This window comes from Artemia franciscana, chromosome 9 (genome assembly GCF_032884065.1).
Source record: "Artemia franciscana chromosome 9, ASM3288406v1, whole genome shotgun sequence".
NCBI classification, from domain to species: domain Eukaryota; kingdom Metazoa; phylum Arthropoda; class Branchiopoda; order Anostraca; family Artemiidae; genus Artemia; species Artemia franciscana.
Genome location: NC_088871.1, coordinates 653452 through 667783, shown reverse-complemented (window position 1 = coordinate 667783; position 14332 = coordinate 653452). Strand labels below are relative to the sequence as shown.

General features: G+C 37.9%; 1 protein-coding gene across 1 annotated transcript in view; it reads left to right on the top strand.

Moving 5' to 3' along the window:
- The first annotated feature begins 9516 nt into the window (after nucleotides 1–9516).
- Nucleotides 9517–14332, top strand: part of LOC136030851 (galactosylceramide sulfotransferase-like) — a 69615-nt gene continuing 64799 nt past the window's right edge. Inside the window, exon 1 of the mRNA XM_065709900.1 lies at nucleotides 9517–9672. The gene's annotated coding sequence lies outside the window, so the exon portion shown is untranslated. The remainder of the gene's footprint in view (nucleotides 9673–14332) is intronic.

Here is a 14332-nt window from a genome sequence, read left to right as displayed (position 1 = left end):
GAGGGCGTGCCTTTCTAAAATCTTACAAACAAGTATTGGTTCAGTAAGAGAGTCATACTTGCTTCCGCCGTTTACCCGTGCTGCTTAACCAAACACTTGGAAAACACTATAGGTTTAAAAGAATTAAAATCAAGTAGTTGTGGGCATCAAGTAATTGGTGGAGAGGCTAAGACAGATAGTCGAATTGAGTGAGAGGCAAATCTGGCATAAGCCCTTATTGGGATTGTATTAAAATGATGTCAGTTCATTGGTTAATAGATAAGTCTATCTATCTATCATCCGTCCATGCGTCATTCCTAGGGCAGCCATAAAATAGATAATTATAGATAGTCATAGAGCCAATAGAACCATAGAATTTCACAAAATAAGTTTATCCGTCTCGCTCACTTTCCTCGGGGTCCGCGAAATTGTGTTACCTGTCTTGAGGACTGCCGCAAAATTGTGTTTGCGACAGGAGAAGAGTCTCCGTGCCATCATTGTAGGACCCTTGAGTTGTTGGTGGTGATAGTACAGCTAGGTGAACCTAAAAAAGAATCACAACTTATTTTTCCTTAAGATTTCAACTTAAGATTTCTTAACAAAACTTAAGATTTCATCCTGTAAAAAAGAACATTAAGCTGTAAGAAATGCATATAATTAGCCCGTAAAAAGAATATATCATTAAGCTTATATCATACCGTAACCTTTAACTCTATTTTTGAGGGCCAGTACAGTTTCCTGTTATTAAGCTAGAAACAAAGCCTATAGCCCTATTTTGAGGGCCACTTCCCCCTCCCAGAACCATCAAAGTGTCTTGGCTATTAAAATGAAAACATAACCTATAGTCGCTAGAGGGGGACCCCCTCATGACATCCTTTAATTGTCTTAATTATGTAAAGTTCATTTCATTTGACTGACTCATCGGTTTGCATGTTTCTTAATGGCTATTATTCGATCATCCCCCCTCCCTTCCATAAATTTCTCCTGTGAAAAATATTTCTACGCTGACAGCCCTCCCGGGCAAAAATAAGCACAAAAAAGGGAAGTATAACAAATAAAAACCTAAATTCGGAAATTTGAGTTCTTCTGAGTTCTGAGTTCTTTATTTAACAATAAAATCCATAAACAAAAAAAAATACTTCAAGACAATCTCCCCCATAAGGCTTATGGGGCCTTATGCCTATATAAATAGCTTTATCCCTAAATAAATATATAATTATATAATATACTAGCTGTTGAGGTGGCGCTTCGCGCCACCCCAACACCTAGTTGGTGGGGCGCTTCGCGCCCCCCCAAGCCCCCCTGCGCGCGTAAGTCGTTACGCGCCATATTAGTGACGCGCCATTGTAGTTGTGTCCCTGTGTCCCACCTGTGAATAGAGATAGATATAAATATATGTTTTTAACTACGTAAAACATGCGAATATACAACATTCTTCGCTGTCCCATTGTCTGTGCATATAAATAGATTGTCAGGTTTACTGACTCTTGAACATGCAACATATAATTGTCCATGGGAAAAACAATCCGTATTCAGATCTATACCTCATTATTCTAATGATGTGTCCCTGTGTCCCGGTCGTCATTTATATTCCCTGTGTCCCGGTCGTCATTTGTGTCCCGGTGTCCCAGTTTGTAATTTCTCTTTGAGTGTCCCGGTCGTCATTTATATTCCCTGTGTCCCGGTGTCCCGGTCGTCATTTGTGTCCCGGTGTCCCAGTCTGTAATTTCTATTTGAACAATCCCTGTGTCCCGGTCGTCATTTATATATCCCGCCTGTGCCCCCGGCGTCCCCGTTGTAGTTGTGTCCCTTTGTCCCGGTCGTCATTTATATTCCCTGTGTCCCGGTCGTGATTTGTGTCCGGGTGTCCCAGTCTGTAATTTCTCTTTGAGGTTCCCGGTCGTCACTTATATTCCCTCTGTCTCGGTCGTCATTTGTGTCCCGGTCTGTAATTTCTCTTTGAGTGTTTTTTCTTTTTAGTTTTTTTTTAGTTTTTTACCTTTTTTCTTTTTTCAGTTTTCTTTTTCTTCTTTATTTTTCAGCGTCACTATGAAGTACATATCAACGAACCTTTGTTTTTTTAACTTAAATCTGGTAGGCATTGATGACCTTATCCAAGTCAAAATCCCAAACCCAATCATCATCGCTATCATTTTCAGTTTTGATATGTTTTGACTCTCGCTGTCCAGGTGGATTTTCATCTAACTGCGCGGTTTTGCGTTCTTTAGCCGCAAGCCTGTTTTCTTGCTGTTCTTGTGATTCCCCGGCACGCTTTCTTTTCTTACTTTCTCTATCAGCTGCAAGCCTGTTTTCTTGCTGTTCTTGTGATTCCTCGGAACGCTTTCTTTTCTTACTTTCTCTATCAGCAGCAAGTTTTTTGGCAAAAACTCTTTGAGCAGTTTCCTCGGCTGTTGCCATTGTAGGTTCTTCAGTCATTTTACAAGTAAACATTTTTCCGTGAACAAATGTCTTAAATACCGTTAATGACGTCACCGTCATAGCAAAAATGACGACAACTAACTTCATGACGTCAGTCGACACAGAAACATGACGTCACCTGACAGACAGACACACAGACAGACAACTTATTTATATATATATATATATATATAGATATTATAAGGCTTATGCCTATATAAATACGGGCAGAATATATGGTGCAGAATATTCTATAGTTATTGTACTTTTTTTATTGCTTTGTATTTATTTCGTCCGTGTTCCTGAGGGGTTGAGTAATTATAGCAGGATAAGGTAAAGGTTAAAGAAAATAATTTGAAAATATGAAGTTAGTAACAGGTGTAGAAGGGTTGCACAATAATGGAATTATGGAAGCAGAGAGGTTCTATTGCACCTGAGCCGTCCTGTAACTAAAACCCACGCAATTGAATCCTCGTGCAGACCAACCCCTGTTTGGTCTTACGCTCGTTCAACTGAACCCCCATGCAACTCAGCCAAATTCAACTGAATCTTCATGAAACTCAACTACCGTGCAACTGAGCCTTCGTTTAACTGTCTAATACATCTATGGAAATAAAAAAAGAAGATAGATCTACCACGAACACTTACTGGTGCAACCCAATTTATTTTATTAAAGTACATAGTAGACCCTAGTGGACAATTTTATCTATAAAAAGGTAATATTTTAACTATGCGTTTTGTGATAATATCATAGCGTGAAATGGAAATTTTTTAAAAACATATATTTACTAATAAGCACAATTTTTAATATTTTGGAAGTATTTATAGATTCAAAGTACTTTACTTAATTATTTATATCGGTTTTAAAATGATAAGAACTTACATTTAAATTTGCTAGTAAATACAAAAGATAAGCGCTATTTTCAAAAGAGGAACAACTTTAGTATTTGTTTTCCTTGATAGGAATAGATCAAAACCGAAATTATGAATGGCTGTAGATCTAAAAACAGAAATGATCAAAAAATTTTAGGGTTCATTATACCCAAGACAAAAAAAAACTTCCAAATCTGTTTCGTTATATTAGCACAAGTTGCAAATTCCTGTCTGATCTTTGTGTGGAATTACCCAAACAAAATACATATATGCAACTTAATTAAAGATCAGACTGAAAGAGTTTAGGAAACCGGGTATGAAGTCAAAGTTTTTACTTGCCCCTTGGCAAATTCTTACCTGAGTAATAACTGAAAATCTCATTATTTTAAACAAAACAAAAATCCAAATAAAAACCAGTATTTGGAAATACAGGCATAATGTATTGTGCATAATATTCTTTAGACTATTTTGCATATTCTGAATATTTACCGTGCAACTGAGCCTTCGTTTGACTGTCTAATAAATATATGCAAATAAAAAAAAGAAGATAGACCTGCCGTGAACGCTAACTGTTGCAACCCAATTTATTTATTTCAGTACAAAATAGACCCTAGTGGACAATTTTATCTATAAAAAAAGCAATATTTAAACTATATATTCTGTGATAATATTATAGCATGATACGAAAGTATTTGTAAAAAATATCCATTTATTAATAAACACAGTTTTTAATATTTAGGAAGTATGCAGTGATTCAGTCTATTTTATTTAATTCTTCACATAGGTTTTAAAATAACCAAAACTTCAATTTAAATTGGTTAGTAAGATCAAAAGATAAGCATTATTTTCAAAAGAGAAACAACTTTAGTATTTTTTTTCCTTGATACGAATAGGTAAGTTAACACGAAAAGCTAATTGAATAAGGTACAGTTAATGTGAAAAATAACATTTTTCTGTTTAGCTGAAAAACTGGGATTAAACTTTTGTTTAACTGAACCCTCATATAACTCAACCTCCGTTTTAGCTTAACCCTCGTGCAACTACTAATGGAGCACTAGAATATTGTAGAGAGCAGTTTCAAGTCATTTGAAAGCTAATACCTACATTTAAGCGCTTTCCATTACGATACCACCACCGTAAAATGGCCAGGCCCGGATTTAAGTTTTGACACCTCTAGGCTCGAAGGTTTTGGTGCGTCTAGGCCCCAACAATTTTTTTCGGGGATAAAGAGATTTATGGAAAAATTGCCGAAAATTAAGGGATAGTGGAAGCCCTGATCAGAAGGCAACTGATGAGTGATGAGCCAAAAGTAATACAAGAGTGAAGCGATAGAGTGCTCTGAGCTACCATTTTTGTGGCACATCTGACAGTTTATAAGGATATGGATAAAGATCCTCTAGAGCTATTGCTGGCGCATAGGGCGTCGAATCGACGTTTCAGTTGTTGGGTGTTTTTACAGGAACAAGTAGCAAGCTCGTCGCCCATACGGATTACCTGTATTGTTTAAAATAACTTTTCTGTGAACAGGTGGCGCAGCAACAATTTGCACCTGACACTTGACGATAAATCCCACCAGTCCAATTTTGTTTAAAAAAAAGTCGCTTAGTGTTATTTTTTTCGCCCCTCGGTGTGTACAGCCCAAGACCAGGGCCTAGTAGGCCTAAGCGTAAATCTTGGCTTGTTTTTAGCACCTCAATGGGGTTTTAGTGTGATTTCTGCAGTGTAAAGGCTTAAAACCATAAAATGTCTACCACTGTAATCTCCATGATCGAACAAAACAAAACTGGTGTTTAAAATCCTCTTCTTGTGTACTCCACCTCCCAGTCACCTCTGAAAGCGGAAAGCAAAAAAAAAAATTAAATACCAGTGAAAATAATTCATTTAAATAGAGACCTGATAAGTTAATGCTAGATACTATTTACTTTCATTTCAAAACTAAAATTAATTACGAAACAGATTTATTGGGAATTAATTCTTAGAAATTACAAAAAATTGCTCGATATCCGGACATGTCTTCTTTCTCTTTAGTCTTTTCTCCGGCACTTGGGACCACTTGAACATCATAGGGACGCTGATATGGGTAGCCATCCGAGACTCTCGTAATAAGTATTTTATTTGCCCCGCCCCCTAGAGGCGGGCTTTGTTTCCTGGTTGACCTTAGGTGGAATGAGCCAAGCAAATTTTTTTGACACTACTTAAAAATTAAACTGAATGAGCACAGGGGACCGGATATAAAATCAGATTTTCCCTTGACCCTTGGCAAACCCGTACCTGAGCACTAATTGAAAAGCTCACAGTTTGTAATAAAACCAAAAAACGTTTTATCAGCCATGATTTTGTTGATATACCCATTTCTGAAAGTTTCTTTCAATTTGAAAAAGTATTGGGGTTACTCAGTCAAATGTTAATACACGCTTGAAACTGAGAATGGCGTAAGAAGCAAATTTTGAGCTTCTAATTGGTACTAGTTCAAACTTGTTCTTAGGCCTTAAGTTATGTTTAGTCAAGAAGGGCTTGATTTAAACGGGGTTCGAGTTTCATAAGGGTTAAGTTAAACGGGAGTTGAATTAAAGAGGGTTCATCTGAATGAGGGTTCAGTTAAGCGGGGTTTCAGTTAAAGCTGCGCAGGAGGTTAAGTTAAATGTTGTTGAGCTGCGCAGGGGTCTAGTTCAGTTGCACTAGGATTTAGCTGCATGAGGGTTCAGTTAAATAGGGTTGAATTGTACTGGGGCTCAGTTGAACGAGGGTTCAGTTATACGAGGGTTCAGCTGCAAGGGGGCTGAGATACACGGAGATTAGTTAAATGAGGGCTCAGTTGAATCTTGGCTCAGATCAAGGGCATATACCGAGGTTTGAAACACCCTCCCCTCCGAAACGCTTGTCCAACTCGTAAAATCGTAACAAAATACATATAGACAAATTTTTGGTGCTTTTTTAAGTATTTTTGTAACCACTTTCCATTCCCAAACCAAAATACTGAATACAGCCGTGGGTCAGATGCACGAGGACTCAGTCGCACGGTGTTTAGTTACGCTCACGCCATTTTTTAAGCACAGCTTTTTGAAATATGAAACTTCGCAAGAGGATGCTTGGTTTCTTTTGCATAGCCACCGACAGTGGGAATCCTTTGACAATGAAAGATGGCGCTTTTCCCTTTCAAATATTTGAGAAAATCAGAAACGAGGGGTGGAAGGTAAACATTCGTCAGCATTTCTCAGTTTTTGCTGTGTCTTGTGCGTCTTTGTAGCTGCTAGGCGTCATCCCCCACACAATTCCAACCCATGTCAAATTCCCTCAAATTTCACCGCGAGCAAAAATTCAGCAGCCAAAGAGAAATTATGATAAATAATAATATTGAAGAAAAGAAGAAAATCTAGTATATTCCACCTATAGCTCAAAATACAGTTTACATTAGATTTCTTTTAATTATTTTTTCTGGTTAGGGGGATTGATGTGTCATAGCAGGGTAAGATAAAGGTCAAAGAAACAGTTTAAAAGTATGAAATTAGCGGCACCTGTACAAAAGTTGCCATAGGATGGAAGTTCACAGAGATAACAAGCTGGAACTAAGACATACTTGTAAATACTCCCTTTGGACTTGATCTAGCACAGAACAGAGGCTTCTAAATGTTTTTATTTGTGGGGGGAAGCGGTGAATTTTACCGACTGGATGGTAATTTGGACAAACTTATTTGGGTGACATCGGTATTAAAATTACTTCATTTTCTGTTCTTTACCCAAAGAGACCGATCTTCTTTCATTGGTTTTACAACATATATTTCCATTATCCCATATGCACTATAAAAAAAAAATGAGGCAGTAAAATAGTGGTGCTACTATCCACTCCTTTATTGACTCAAATATTCTGTCCAAAAGGGCACAAACATCAAGGGAGGGGCGTCCCTTTCCCCATACTGGGCGCATCTGTTGACGACAATGGCACGTAATACATGTTCACTCTTTGTGATCGACAACGCGTACATCAGAAGGTTTTCCCTTCTGAAGTACTTTAGCTTGTATGAACTAAGTGACTTTTCGGGAACGAATGTGCAATCATGCGGCTTTACCTCCTTCACAATTGGGAAGCTCAATATACAGTTCTTCATACCTTTAAATTGATTGGCTACCTCAGAATTTTCAATTAATAGTAACTTGCTCCTCCACAGAGAAAAATCATAGTTTGGTGCCATAATATCACAGAAAACAACACTTTTCCATGATACAATTCATTTGGTCACTTTAAAGCGGCTCTAGAACTGGTAATTTCCATTCGAATGAGCCTTTTTCCGTTATTCTAAAACCTTCGGTTCGATATGATCACCCTTGGGAAAAAAGCAAATGAACACGGATCCGTGATCTTTCTTCTGGGAAAATAAATACAAAATTCACTTCTTTGGATCTTGAAACCTCGACAGTAAAGGTTCTCTAGTTAAATACAGTAATGTGATTTTCATTGAGGTCACTTGCCTTTTTTGGGGTGTTTTTCCCATTTTTCCAAATCAGCATTTTCCTCAACCTCACAGCATTCGGTGTGTAACATTAAACTTATTGAAGTTCGTATGTTTTGAATCAGCATAAAAAAATTCTTTGGATGGATTACTTGTTATCAATATTTTAGAGTTTTTTACTTTTAGAGTTTTTGTTGCTAGCTCCTTACTTGTTGTTTGTTGCCACGAACTTTTCGATTCTACACCATATATTTTGTAATATTCGTTGAATGTTACAGAATCCCTTCTTTTCTTCATTATTCTAATTTGTCTTAATTGCTCTTGGGCAGATCAATTTGAGATATAAGGAGAATTTTCCAGGGTGGGATTTTCTGGGGAGGAATACGCCGGGCCTTGTATTGACATCAGTTCAAGTACCTTATCAATCAGCAAACTTTCTGTTTGAGGTTGCTTTGATTAGGAGTTTACAGTGAGTAAGGGTGATTATTTGCAAATTTGAGACAAAAGGAGGGCAAGCTGATTTTGTCCAATAGTCCTTCTGCTTCATCCACTGCCTCTCCATCGGAATTATTGGAGACTTCAATGGCGCCAAGTCACGAAAATGTAGGTGAGGATCGGCATAACATATTTTTCAAAATTGAACGGGGAATATTTTTCAATTAAAATTGCGAAAAAGGGTATATTTAGAAGTCAAGGGGTAAACTACCCCTTCCCCAATTGGCACCACTGAGAGACTGTGGCTAGCTGTAATATCTAATGTAACCAAATCGCTTTGGAGATGGGTGGAAATAAGCACTAAAGGAGTGACTATGTAGCCAGTGGCTGACGTGTGGAGCGTAGCGCATCTATTAAGTAGGAATAACTAGGGATTTTTCTAAATGGAGGAGACGTATGGCCTCTCACCCCTCTAATTGGTGCTTCTGGCATCACACATGTCATTTATTGAAACAGAAGCCCACTTTTTACCATGATATAATAGAAAATTCATCCCTTGTTTGTGCTTTGATTTTAGCTCAGAATGAAAATGATTGATGCAAGATTCAGATTTTCAGATTTTTCTTTACTTTCTGGTAGAACAACTTTTTCATTTTACAACAAGTAGATAAATACACTTTTTCGTGATGACAACAGACAGGGGGCCAAACTCACGAAAATGAAGAGGCAAGGATCCTTCCTCTTTTTTTCTCTTATGAATGTGCGAAAAAGCTGGGAACTTAAGCGGTATCCCGACCACACTCAAGTTCTTGATCTGAGTAAAACCGGTGTATCTGCCAGTATTCGGAGATTTTTAGATTAGCCTGAGCGAGACAAACTACTATGCAGGTATATTTTAATTAGATATTTAATATATAGAGTTGGTTATGTTAGGTATTTAATATAATGTGTTCTAGGCGGCCTGCTTTCCACACCCCTCTGTTGTAGCTTTCATAATATCATTACTAAAGAATTTTATTTTCATCAGATTTTGGTATGTTTCATTAGGATTAACAGAACTTCACTACTTGAGTGTGGTTGGAATAACACTTAAGTACCAAAAGCTGTTTCAAATGGTCAGGAGGCATTAGTGACATCACCAAAAAAGGTATTTATGGCAACTGTCCCCGCATCCTGTCCCCCTAATTGGTAACCCTGACATTATGCCTTCAAATTTTTCTATTAACTGTGTCTGAATAAATAAATTAACCCGTCAAAAACTAGTGAAAGTAAAACTTGGCTAGAGCGCCATGGTTATCGAATCAGATTACTTTAAGTAAATGTTGCCTCTCCCGTTAGCGCAAACCACCGAACAGAAATTTATTCATAGCAAATGGTGCATTTGTTATCAGAATAAACAGATAAAAAATGATTACGTCAAATATGTTGCAGTTAATGAGATTAATTTGTGGTGAAAGAATCCAATTTAGTTACTTGTGTTGTTTTGAAGCGGGAATGCTGTAGGATAATTAATCTGAATGTGAGTTTGGTGATATTGTCGGATCATTTCTATTCTATAGTAGCTATTAATAAAACAGAAGTTTTAAGCTGTGTATTAGTTGGCGTTTTACGAATGAAATGGAAATTAAATCAGCCTATGAAATTGCAATTTTTTTTTCATGCAGTTTTGGTAGTTTGTTTACTCTCCACCTCGCTTTTAAAACACGCAGCTTTACCCCTTTTTTACTATATAACTATTTTTGGTGTTGCTGTAAAAGTGCTTTGAAATTTAGCTCGTTCAGTTGGTTCAAATTGGCTTCAAAGTTCTCTTCTTTTTTGTTTTGTTTTCAGTATGTCTAGCTTCGAAAAATTTGCACAAAAATTTTTCAACCGTCGCTGTAAAAACAGTTTGGTGTAAAATACATGGGAGAATATGAAACGAGCCGAGTTAGAAATTACAAGGATCGCCGTGTACATTTTTCTGGTCTTTATATCTGGGGCCAACCCTGGCACCACTATTTGTCCTTCAACGCTGCACCAGTGCCACTGGTGGTTTTGCGGAGTATGGTAACGTGATTAAACGATTGCAAGGGCCAAACTATGGGCCAGGGATGCCATAGTCTGTGTCACCACTAACATCTCTAGCTATATATCTTCAGGGTAGACGGACCCTGCTGTCAATATATTAATGACGTTATTTATCGTGAACTCTTCTCCTGCCTGGGTTCGGGGAAAATGATCTTACACGGTTGGAGAAAATAGCTTACTTTTAATATCCCAAAGTCGACTCCAACAAAAGATGTATCTGCAAACTCTGGAAACAGACTAAAAACAAATTAAAAACTTTAGTGCAAAGAACTTGGTGTAGGGGTGTAAGGATCCTAGATTGACCCTGGTCAAACCTTTAAATGAAAGCTTCAAAATCAAGCACTTTTTGAGTGCAATTAGCTATCAATGCCCAAGTCCAGACAGACAGAAATAGATTTTATCCCAAAAGTTCCTTATTGTGACATTACTGGCTTGGCAATGAGACTCTAACTTAAATTTAAAAATTATATTATAGGCAAATCCAAGCAAAACAATTGTCAAGAGGAAAACAGGTCATTTATCTGAAAAAAAGAAAGAAAAGGGACAGGGTGCCCCAATACATAGAATTGGGGCTTTTGAGAAGGAAAAAAATGCTAAGAAAACAATTCTAACTTCATAACGTATAGAATAATTGTAGTTAACACATTTTGACTGCAATTCTGCTACACGTCATCTCCAACTGCTTCTACTTTTTAGTTCCAGTTAAATTTTATTTTTACAAAAGCAATTTGTAATTTCTCTCATTCTAATGAATTTAGCTAAAATCTAATGAAACTTGGATTAAATTAAAGGTGTTAATAAAAGAACAATTAGTGAAGTTATAATGACGAAAAATTGAAGAAAAACTTGGTTATTTGTTGCTACTAGATTAGAAAGGGAATGCTCCAACAATACACCTTTTCAAAATCTCAGGATTCTCCTGGAGTGTTTATTACAGCTAATGTATGACTAGCGATTATTGTCGTCTACGCAGCTGCAACGTAATAATCAATGCTGTATATCCTGGCGTTTTTCTGGCCTTCACATGATCGCAGAAACTTTGGGGAGGGTTTTTTAGATGACAAATCCTGAAATCAAGTTTACTTTTTAAGCAAAAAATAGATCAGATGGTAAGCTACCCAATCACACTTAACAGACATAATACCCAGTGACAGCGTAACACCCGACCAAAATTTCGAGACGGGTTGTCAATAAAAAAGCTAAAACATTGGTAAAGATATGTCAGCGAAACGAAATATTGTTAGAAGCAACAGATAAAAGGCCCTCAAGTTTTGCAAATAGCCTATTTAAAAACAGAGGCTTCAGTGACATATTTATTAGACAGATTGGCATGTTAATCTCTGTTGAAATGAGAGCCGTGCATGACCTGGTAAAAACCTAATTTAGTTTTTGTTTTTATTTGTTATCTTAGAGAACTGTTGAACTATGCGAGTTAAAATTTCACGTATTGATCTAAAGCAAAAATTAGGGCCTAGATGGCTTTTCGAAGCTCCTCAAACCTTCTAGCTCAAACTCCTTCCTTACCTTTTGGGCTTTAAAGATGCTCTAGTCGTAGGTTACTGACCTAGCTTAAACTAGAAAGAAAAACTTTGACTTTGAACCTTCTTCATTTGACTGTAGGTCTTGGCAAGGCGGTTCCAGGCGTTTGAGTTGGACTGTTCAACCGAGCTTAAGCTTTTCAAACATTTCGTGGTAACGAACTGTGGTAAGGAGGCGTTCCTCATAAACGCCCCGCTCTTTACGCTAAAGTTTTTTACTGTTTTAAAAAGAAGAATTGAGAGAAAGAGTCAAACTTTAGCGTAAAGAGCGGGGCGTTGATGAGGAAGCAGCCTCTTTCATATACGAAGTAATTTCTGGTCGTTTTAAGTTTTAATGTCGCTCCTTACTTTCAGTTAAAAAAACTTGTTTTTTTATTTAATGCTCAAAGGTATGACCTTTTCTGGTTGTCATGCAGTTATATATGGAGGTGGATAATATAAATTAATAAGGGAGTTGGAAGGGGAAACCTGAAATCTTGGAAAACGCTTAGAGTGGAGGAATCGGGATGAAACTTGGTGGGAAAAATAAGCACAAGTTCTAGATACGTGATTGACATAACCAGAGCTGTTCAATTTTCTCTGGGGGATTTTAGGGGGGGAGGAATTCGAAAAAATTGGAAAAATGAGATATTTTTAACTTAAGAACGAGTGGTCGGATCTTAATGAAATTTGATATTTAAAGGATCTCATAACTCAGACCTCTTATGTTAAATCCCGACCGGATCCAGTGTCACGGGGGGGGGGGAGGAACCGGAAATCTTGGAATACGCTTAAAGTAGAAAGATAAGGATGAAACTTGGTGGTAAGAACGGGAAGAAAATTAGAAAAAATAAGGTATTTTTAACTTACGAACGGGTAATCAGATCTTAATAAAATTTGATATTTAGAAGGATCTTGCGCTTCAGAGCTCTTATTTTAAATCCCGACAAGATCCAGTGACACTGGGGAGAGTTGGAGGGGGAAACCAGGAATCGCGAAAAACGTGAAAAATGAGGTATCTTTATCTTACGAACAGGGGATCAGATCTTAATGAAGCTTGATATATAGAAATATCTTATGTCTCAGATGCTCCATTTTCAACTCGAATCGGATCCAGGGACATGGGGGGTTGGAGGGGAAAAATAGAAATCTTAGAAACTGGAAATCTCGGAAAACGCTTAGAGTGGGGAGATCGGGATGAAACTTGATGGGAAGAATAAGCACAAGTTTTAGATACGTGATTGACATAATTGGACCAGATCCGCTCTCTTTGGGGGAGCTGGAGGGGATTTCCAGCGCTCTGGCGAGTTCGGTGCTTCTGGACGTGCTAGAACGATGAGAATTGGTTGGCGTGTCATGGACCTGCACAAATTGACTTGATAACTGGAAATCCTCCCTCCCAACTGGAGGGAGAAGAAAAATATTTTTTTCTTAACTTACGAATGGTTGATTAGATCTTAATGAAATTCCATATTTAGAAGGACCTCGTTACTCAGAACTCTTATTTTGAATCCCGACCGTGTCCAATGATATTGGGGGGAGTTCAAAGGGAAACGAGAAATCTTGGAAAACGCTTAGAGTGGATAGATCAGGATGAAACTTGGTGGGAAGAATATGCAAAAGTCCTAGATACGTGATCGACATAACCAGACTGAATCCGATCTCTTTGGGGGATTCGGGGGGGGGGGGGGGGCTAAATCCAAAAATTATGAAAATTTAGGTAATTTTAACTTAAGAACGAGTGACCAAATTTTAATGAAATTTGATATTTTAAAGGAACTCATGTCTCAGAGGTTTTATTCCAAATCCCGACCAGATCTGTTGACATTGGGGAGAGTTGGATGGGGAAATTGGAAATCTTGGAAAACGCTTAGAGTGGAGGAATCGGGATGAATCTTGGTGGGTAGAACAAGCAAATGTCGTAGGTATGTGACTGACGTAACCGGATTGGATCTACTCTCTTCGGGGGAGTAAGGCGGGGCCAGTCCTTTGGCGCGTTTGGTGCTTCTGGACATGGTAGGACGATGGAAATTGGTAGGCGTGTCAGGGACCTGCACAAATTGACTTGATAAAGTCGTTTTCTCCGATTTGACCATCTGGGAGGCTGAAAGTAGAGGAAAAGATAGAAAAATGAGGCATTTTTAACCTACGAGTGGGTGATAAGATCTTAATGAATTTTGGTATTTAGTCGGACCACGTGTCTCAGAGCTCTTATTTTAAATCCTGACCGATACTAAGCCTCTGATTTTCCTTTTAAATCAATCTACTGATTCTTAGAATTTTGCTAGAGCTCATGCCATATGAGCTCTTGACTCTGGGCTCTTCCAACCTCGTCACAAGTGCCATATGAGCTCATAGCTCTTGTTTTCTCTGCAGATAGCGGGGTGCTGGAAAATCATAGACAGCTGTTTAGTGGCTCATTTGAAAGGATAACAGAAAGAGACTGAAACTTTTCGAAAACGTCCTCAGACTGAGTCAAGAAGTCCATCATTAGAATCGCTATGGTCGAAACACCACATAGTAAATTTACAGCACCCCACCACCAGCACCAGCACGAGTTATAGCACCAGCACCTCGAATAACGAGGAAAATCGC